This window comes from Pinus tabuliformis, chromosome 7 (genome assembly GCF_031772625.1).
Source record: "Pinus tabuliformis cultivar Carrire ecotype Pingquan chromosome 7, CPIR1, whole genome shotgun sequence".
In the NCBI taxonomy this organism is placed as follows: domain Eukaryota; kingdom Viridiplantae; phylum Streptophyta; class Pinopsida; order Pinales; family Pinaceae; genus Pinus; species Pinus tabuliformis.
In genome coordinates, this window is record NC_142293.1 from 640286434 (window position 1) to 640295994 (window position 9561).

The window sequence follows — 9561 nt, forward strand, 5'->3', positions numbered from 1 at the left end:
CCTGTTATCAACTGTTACATAGATCTAGGGAATGCTCTGACTTATATCCCCAACTGCCTGCACCTCTTGAGCATTGTAGATATAGTGCATTGTATATATGAGACCTAGCTTCCTTATACGATGGACAATCCCTCCTGTGATTTTCTCCACCATAAGTCTAACACTTCAATGTTTCTCTTCCATTGCCTTTATTTCGCTGCTCCATAGGCTGAGACCCACATTCTTTCTCAGCTACCTTGAACTTCTTATGAGGAGCCAAATTTTCCTTCTCACCCACGTCCTGAGATCTTCCTCGCTTCTCGAGCCATTTTCCTTTAGTCTTCTCATTACCCTTCTAGTCATGCTTAAACTCAGGATTGCACTTTGACTGCTCATAACAATGCTCCAACTTCATGATGGCTTCTTCCAGTGACCGAGGGTCAGGATTGCACTTTGACTGCTCATAACAATGCTCCAACTTCATGATGGCTTCTTCCAATGACTGAGGGTCATCAAACTTAGTCCGGTATTTGAATGATAATGGAAATCCACTGATGAAACTTTGGATATTTTCTTTCTCATACTTGAGATATGAAACATATCTCAACAACTATAGGAATCTAGTTGTATAATCTTCATCTGTCATGGAACCCATCCTAAACTCATAGAATTCCTTGGCCTTTCCATCATAATACCTCTTAGACAGGTACTTCTTCCTGAAGAGTCTTTCAAACTCTTCCCAAATCAACTCCTCTTCCCTGATGCCTCTGACATGCTTGACATATTCCCACTAGATATCTTCTTTTCCTTTGAGACTGAAGGTAGTTATCTTGGATTTCATATTCTCTGAGTAATCATGAAGTTTGAAAAATTTCCTCATTCCAAGCAACCATGCTTCTACATCTTTTGATTTGGTCATCTCACCATCAAAATTAGGAGGCTTATCTTTCTTGAATTCCTCTAGAAAATACCCCTTCTCACTCCTCCTATAATGATGTTGGTGGTGATGGTGATGATGTCTCCTAGAAGTAAAGCTAGAATAAAATCCATGTGTACTAGACCTCTTCTCAGGTGTATCCAAGAGTCTGCCACTCTTTACTATATCATCCCTGTCCATCCTATAGCTTTACTGAGATATGCTTCCATCTGCTCCATCAATGTTTTCTTCCTATCTGTCTCCATGACTAATCCCCAACTATACCTTCTTCTGCAAATCTGAAAGGCTTTGAAGAATAAATGCATTGACCTCAACTTGCTTTTCTTGAGCTTTCACAAGCCTTTCTCGTTTGTCAATCAACCTATCATTATCTGCCTTGCAACTTAGTGATCTCTGCCTTTCGACTTCTTAATGTATCTGTTATATTAGGAGGGTCTCTCCCTCCCTGCTGCTCAATTGAGTCCTCCCATCCTGCGAATTTCTATTCTAGCCTCTACGGGGATTCATATGAACTCTAATCCACCATTTTTCTCTTCATCTCTTGACCTTCCATTTTCCCGTAATATTCCATTATTAACTAAATAAAAACATAATCAAAAGAATTACCTCAACTTACTGTTGGTGAGGCTATTGCATCTGCACAAGTCAATCCATATTAGCACAATACATAATATTACCACAAGCATGTCATGTACATGGATATAATAGAAATAACAATAAATAAATGATGCACATGCATGATAAACATATAGGTGACTAACACACCACCAATCAATAAAATAACTGATAAGCATGCATATTATCCATATCTGTGAACTTTCTCTGATACCACGTTGTAACACCCCACCCCACATTTATCTGCTTTTACATGCTCACTGGGGAAAACATGAGTTGAGAGTACTATGCATGACCCAACTTCCAAGATTCAATTATGGAAATGGGGTCCACTTGTCCAAAACTTACTGCATCATCCAGGGTGATCTAGGTGGATATTTGTGGCCCTCCGCCTATTCCACTTGGACCCCCAACAAATTTTCTTTCATTTTCCTTAATTGTAGCACAATTTACTATTTTTGTTAGTTTTTCGAGTACTGATCTTTCAGAGCCATTTTGAGGCCCTAAAGATGTTTTTTTGGAAAACAGGCAAACCTACCGCCTACGATAGGGGTTTGTGGTCAAAAGTTGTAGTCCTCACATAGATATTTCTAATGAGATATAGTACACGTAAAAAAAAATCATATGCCAAATTTACGACCCTGGGAAGTTGGTGTACCGACTAACCCCAACGGGGCCCATAAACTTTTGGCGTTTCATCTCCTAGGTTTAGGTTTTTTGATGTTTGAGGTCTTACCTTATTTCTCAATAATAAAAAGGCTTGTGATCCTCATTGTAACATAGTTCAGAGGCATGTAGCTACCACATCTCTTCTTAGAGATAATCTACCATTGCCCAAGCTAGTTTATTTCCATTCTGCATGTAAACAATTTTCAGTATTTTGTTATTAAGGAATTAAAGTTTAGTTTTCACTGTAGCTCTATGTTTCTGCTTAAATCTGTATTTCAGTTTGTTCCTACATAAATTTGGATCAGTGGTACCAAAGCGCTCTTCCCTTTCTCTATTTTTTTGTGCATGTCCCAACGAGGTCAGGGTATAAGGAGTTAGGGCTTGAATTGGTTGAACCCTTGCAAGAAATACCTTGCCGACCCCGATGACCTCCCATGGAAGAATAAAATAAAGAAGAGGGAGTAGGAGATCCTTTCAAAATATTGCTTGAAGAAGCCTTCGAGTGACAAAGGAATGAGATGATCGATAATTTTTCCCAGATCCTTTGGCGGATTCCCACATGCGACACATATTCATGAAAATGAGATCTAAGAAAATTATTAAGGTATTACAGACTCATGTTAAGGTATTAAGGTGTTACTTTATGCAATGGATCGATAAGATTGCGAAATACATAGACAATGAAGCAGTTAAAGAAACATAATAGACAACACACATAAACACAACAAGTTTAATATGGAATTCACCCAAAACTCTTGGGCTACATCTCCTGGTCCAGCCTTCAGTGGTGGCCTCTATATTATGTCTTCAGAAGTAGAGTTTTACAATAGTATGAGCTGAAATTGAGTCTCAACACACAACAAATACAACAGCAAGAGTTTTGCTTGAACCTCTCAAGCCTCTCTGAGTACACAGACTCTCTCGATCACTGTCTATCTCTGTCTTTGCTCTGTCTCAGCACTGCCTTCAATACTGCTTGTCTTTGTTTCTATCAGTCTATGGCTTTAAAGTCAATCTGCGCTGTCTCTTCATTTCCTCTTCTCAGGCTTTCTGGCTCCCAGCCTCTATTCGCTTGAATCCCCCTTATGGGCGTTAAATAATCATTGCTAATGTTTTTAGGGGAGGTGGCCACCTGTTCTGCAATGAAAGAGTCCATCTGGCCTTTGAAATCCCAGAAATGGCCATTCTTTATTTACACAGAGAAATATATTCAACACGGAAAAAAAATCCACCAAAACACAGTTTTTCGGACTTCAAATGTCGTTAACTCTGAACTATATTCCTATCAGGTCCACCTTTAGTTGCTTATCGCATGTCGTTAATGCTCGTTCCATAGTTCCCCTTTGTATTTTTGTTTTAATATATTAAAATATCACAAAAATCCCGTAAACAGCTTATATCGGATTTGAAGTATTATATATTTTTATTCGCGAACCCTTTCGGGTCCGATGTTCATCGCATCGGTGCTTTCCCATCGTATTTCATTTAATAAACGAAATACGCGGAAATATATTAAAAATTTCGTTTGACGGATCTGAAATCTTATGAAATCTCGTTTATATTTCCATCGGGTTCGGCTAATCACATCGCGCCAATGTATATGTCTATAGCCCCGCTCCATTGTGTTTTCCGATTGCGATATCGCGATGTGATTAATTGCAATCGCGTATCACTCATACCTCGGGCCATTGTAAGCACTCCTTCGTGTTTGCCAACTGCGATTCTGCGATGCAACGTGGGCCATCGATTTGCGCACTTGATCGATGGTCCTCGTTGACTCCATCAATCGCCATCGCAAGTTCCATATGGTCTCTGCCGATCACCTCCAGTAGCCTTTGCCGATTGCAATATTCCGATCGGATCTAGACCGTTGATTGGCCAGGTTTGACGGCTCCTGTGCATTCACTGTCCAAGTTGCCGATAGCTTTGTTTTCACTATTTTCTTGTGTTTTTCGCCTCTCGATAGTGTTTTCCGATGTTTCTAAGGGTTCTTCCCATGCATTTGTTTTGATCTTTTAAATGATTTTTGAAGACTTAGAGATTTCTTGGATCCATTTTGGATCACGCCTTCCCACTAAAAAAGGCTTTTGGACCACCAAAAGTTGGTTTTTAAGCATCAATCAAGTGAGGATACAACTCCCTCATTTTCCCAATTTCCATCCATCGTGCACTGCTCGGTTTTGAACCTTTGAGTCCAATTCTTAGGTACTCAACATTCCCTATACACATAGTTCTCACCTTCTTGTCCAGAACTGTATCTTCCTGCAACTCATTGAGATATTCAGGCAACAGATCATCCATATAAGGCAAATGACTTTGATCTTTGGGACCTTCAATTAATGAAGGTTCAAATAGTCTTAAATTTTCTGCATTAACCACTGAATAGATGTGCATGTAAGCTGGAAAATCAAGGCAAAAAGCGTTCTCACCAATTTTCTCAAGTATCTTGAAAGGTCCATACCTTATTGGCTTCAACTTCTTTCCCTCACCTTGCATTCTATCCTTGCTGATATACAGCCAGACTTGATCACCAACTTGGAAGCTATGCTCCATCCGATGCTTATCATGCCTTGCCTTGTACTTGGCTTGGCTCTTTTCTAGTTGTTCCTGCATTTCCGGGCGAATTTCTTGGATCTGTTTAATGAACTTGGTTGCTTTGTCCACATCGCTATGTCCATCAACCGCTATGTCTTTCCCAAAGACAAAGTCCAAGGGAGACTTTGGTGTAAAACCAAAACAAGTCTCAAAAGGAGATCTTTGTGTAGAAGAATGTTTAGCACGGTTGTAAGCATGTTGCACATAACACAAATGTTCATCCCAAAGCTTGGGATGCTTGCTGCAATAACCCCTGAGCAACTAGATCACTATCCTGTTGACCACCTCTGTTTGGCCATCTGTTTGTGCATGAAAGGCTGTGCTCTTCTTCAATCTGGTGTCCATCAATTCCCAGAGACTTGACCAAAACTTCCCAACAAATCGAGAATCTTGATTAGATACTATGGAAGTGGGTAACCCAAAATGCACCCAAACATGCTGAAAGAAAAACCTTGCTGTTTGTTCAGCTGTAATATGCTTATTACAAGGTATGAAAATACACATTTGCTGGACCTGTCCACAATAACATATAGATAGTCATGACCTTTTCTAGATTTTTGCAATCCCCCAACAAAGTCCATGGAAACACTTTCCCAAGGACGAGAAGGAACTGGAAGTGGAGTGTACAAGCCTAGTTTTCTATTGTTGGGCTTGCTTTTAGCACACATGGTACACCCTTTTACATATCTAGAACTGTTTCATGAATTTTTGGCCAATAACAGAATCTTTGTAGCTGTGCAACTGTTTTACTTACACCAAAATGACCTGATATCAGAGAAGTATGTGCTTTCCTAATTATGTTAACCCTTTCAGTTTGTGGAATGCATAACTTCCCCAAATGATACAAGAGTTGGTCCTTAACATGATAATCCAATTCTTCTACTTGTTTGCCATGACTTAAGGTTGCATATACATCTTTAAAATCTACATCTTGAGCATATTGTTCAATGTAGCTTTCATGCAATACTGAATTATGCTTAAGTATAGTAGATGCATGTATGATTGGTCTAGACAACATATCTTCAACTTTATTATGTATGCCCTTCTTATATCTAATGACTAGTTGAAACTGCTGTAGGAAATCCATCCACCTATAGTGTCTTGATTGTTGCAATTTAGTTTGTGAGTGCAAATACTAAAGTGGCTGATGATCAATGTGTATAACTGTTTCTTTGCCCATTAAGTAATGTTTCCACTTTTTTACACTGTACTAATGCACACAACTCTTTATCATATGTGGGATAATTAACTACTACAGAATTAAATGTCTCAGAATGATAACATATGGGTTTACCATGTTGCATCAACACTGCTCCCATGGCATAGTCACTGGCATCTGTTTCAATCTCAAATGGTCTTTGAAGATCTGGCAATGCTAGTACTGGCGCTGTACTAATTTTTTCTTTCAAGGTGTCGAAGGCTTTCTGCTGTTTGCCTCCCCACTGAAACACCTTGTTGAATCCTGTCAAAGCAAGTAAGGGCGCTGCAATTAAGGAAAAGTTAGCAATAAACTTTCTCCAATATTGTGTTGTTCCTAGGAAGCTTCTAACTTTTGTAGCAGATTTGGGTTTAGGCCAGTTTACAATGACTTCAACCTTAGAGGGATCTATCTTCAATTCACCACCCCCTACAATATGACCCAAACAATTTAAAGATGTTTTGCCAAATTCATATTTTGATAACTTAACATAGAGATTTTCTTTTTTCAAAACATCTAGAGCCTGCTTTACATGCTTCAAATGTTCTTCCCATGTTTTACTTCAGCAAAGTTTCAGGTGAGTCTAGAGAAATGCCTAGAATTAAAGCTCTTTTTCTAAATTCTTGGGTGTAGCTTTGTACACTTTGCCCCTTTAATTGGCGAAGAGTTTGCCAACTCATCATAGTTTGTTGCATATAAGCTACTGGGTAGAACTATTTTTTAATTACGCCATAAGGCGTTTCGCTTTGAGATGAATTGCCTCAGCTGCCGTGGTGTCCTATTGTTCACCGTGGATTTCTGGTGTTAGACGATTGAACGAATTTTGATCGTTGATCGAAAACTGAAATAAAAAAATGGGAGAAAAGGGGCAGGTAAAGCGGTTTGGTATGACTCTGAGTCCCTTCATTGTGCGGGTTCGCATAGCACTTGCTCTTAAAGGTATCGATGAACAGTTCGCAGAAGAGAATCTCAGAGTTAAGAGCGAGCTGCTGCTGAAATCGAACCCTATTCACAAGAATTCCCAAGATCCATATGACCGAGCCATTGCTCGTTTCTGGGCTGCCTTTGTAGATGATAAGGTAATTTAGTTCATTCTTAGTAATCGCCTGCATTCGTATCTCAGCAATCCTTTCCTTATCTGCTATTTGTGTCTTTGAAAGTTAAAAATATTATTTTTCTATTCAATAACAATATAATCCTGGTTTTAATGTGTGCCCCTCAGTTCTATCCATAACTGGGTTCCAGTGGCATTTCTTGGATGAATTTGTATGCCTCTTCTATTCGTCCAGCACGACCTAGAAGGTCCACTATGCATGCATAGTGCTCAACCTCAGGAGTGATATCATAATCTTCACTCATGCTCTTGAAATATAGCCATCCTTCCTCGACGAGGCCTTCATGGCTACACACAGACAGAAGTGAAATAAAGGTAATATTGTCTGGCCTCAACCCTGCTTCATCCTCCTGCATTCGAAAAAAATATTTTATGGCTTCCTCCCCACGCCCATTAATTCCCTACCCTGCAATTACTGTATTCCACGACACCAAATCTCTCACTGGAATTTCATCGAAGACTTTGCACGCAGTTTCTATACTCCCACATTTAGCATACATGTCTATGAGGGCATTTCCCACCAAAACGTCAGCCTCTATTTCACTCTTAATTACATACCCATGAATCTCCTTCCCCTGTCGCACAACTCCCAAGTATCCGCAGGCCGGGAGCAGAGCCGTAATGGTGATCCAATTAGGCTCCACGACATCACTCTGCATTCCACGAAACAATTCTAGGGCCTCTTCAGGATACCCATTTTGAGAATAACCAAAAATCATAGAATTCCAAGAGACGACATTTCTATGAGAGATTGTGTCAAACACTTGGCGTGCAATGTCTAATCTGCTGCATTGAGAATACATGACCACAAGGGCATTCTCTACAGCGACATCATGCTTCACTCCATTAAGTCGAATTATGTGATTATGAATCTGTTTGCCCTGTTGCAGAGCTGATAAGGCAGCACAGGCCTTAAGTACACAGGAAAATGTGAAATTATCAGGCTGTATAGCAGCACATTGCATTTGAGAATAGAGTTGAATTGCTTCCTGGAACAACTCATTCTTCACATACCCGCTTATCATTGCAGTCCATATAATCGAAAGTTATATAATCGAAAGTTAAAAATATTATTTTTCTATTCAATAACCAATATACTCCTGGTTTTAATGTGTGCCCCTCAGTTTTATCCATGTCTGCGAGGAGTTTTCGCTGGCCATGGCGAGCAGCTACAAAAAGCAGTGGAAGATAGCATTACAAACTTTCTTTTGGTAGGAAGCACTGCGAACCAACCACTGCTTCGCAGGAAAACCGTATTTTGGAGGGGATCAGATCGGCTTGCTTGACATCGCATTGGGTGGTTTGTCAGCGATTATCAAAGGCCTCGAGAAGGCTACCGATAGCGTTTTAATAGATCCAGAGAAAATGCCATTGCTGAGCGCATGGATGGATCGATTCTGTAAATTCGATGGACTGAAAGAAGTGATGCCTGATTTTGCCAAGCAGGTGGAATTTATGTCCACTAGGAGAGCCAGTATGATCACCGCCTACAGCTAAATAGGGCAAACTTAGCACAGACAAGGCAAACTTAGCACAGACAGAGGTTATATTTGTTAAAATACGTTAAATTTAGGTAGTCGAGTCAAGTTAAATTTAGGTAGTAGCCCGATCCAGCCAAGCAGGCAGAATCTATATCCATTAGGAGAGCGAATCTTTTGGGTATGATATCACCACCCACTGCAAATTAGGGCGCCTTATAAATGGAGGACAAGCAGAGAGATTATATTTAAGATGAGTTTATCACCTACTGCAAATTAGGGCGAACTATGCCGGCCTTATAAATGGAGGACAAGCAGAGAGATTATATTTAAGATGAGTGTTATTCATAGTCTTTGTCTTTTTATTCATTTGGTCAGATTCAACTTTTGAGTCTAGCTGTTTTATGTTAATTAGTCTGAATAATGTTTTGGTGAATCTCGCCGGTACTATAGAGAGCTTTCCTGTCTTCAATGTGTATTGTTTTATTCTGAACAAGTTTTTAATGAATCTCTCCGATACTGTAGCTGTCATTCCACTGTTCAATGTGCGTTGATTACGAATGTAACAGAAACCATAATGAAAAGGAAGCGTTGATATAGAATGTAATAGAAACCAGAATGAAATGCAATTAATTTTTTGGAAAGATCCTTTATAGCTAGCATAAAGTGTTGCATAAAATACAAAACTTGTGAAGAGTAATTTTATACGGGACCTTGCTGCATTTTGGAAAACAATCCGGAATGTGAATGGTTCTCAGGACCATTTCTGGGCTTCAAATTCTGTTGTTGGTTCAATATTATGAGTTATCTCGGAACCATTTTTTTTAAATAAAAAAACGCTTCTGTATTAATAAAAATTAAAAAAACAGATAGTAAATATAACATATTTCTTGATTACAGGTGGCTTCCACAGCATTCATTACCTCGCAAAAAAAAAGTGAGGTCTTTTTCCTCCTAGTCTTAACGTCTAGTTTTA

General features: G+C 39.4%; 1 pseudogene; it reads left to right on the top strand.

Moving 5' to 3' along the window:
* The first annotated feature begins 6847 nt into the window (after nt 1-6847).
* On the top strand, nt 6848-8604 carry LOC149249075 (glutathione S-transferase U17-like; annotated as a pseudogene).
* The last annotated feature ends 957 nt before the right edge of the window (nt 8605-9561 follow it).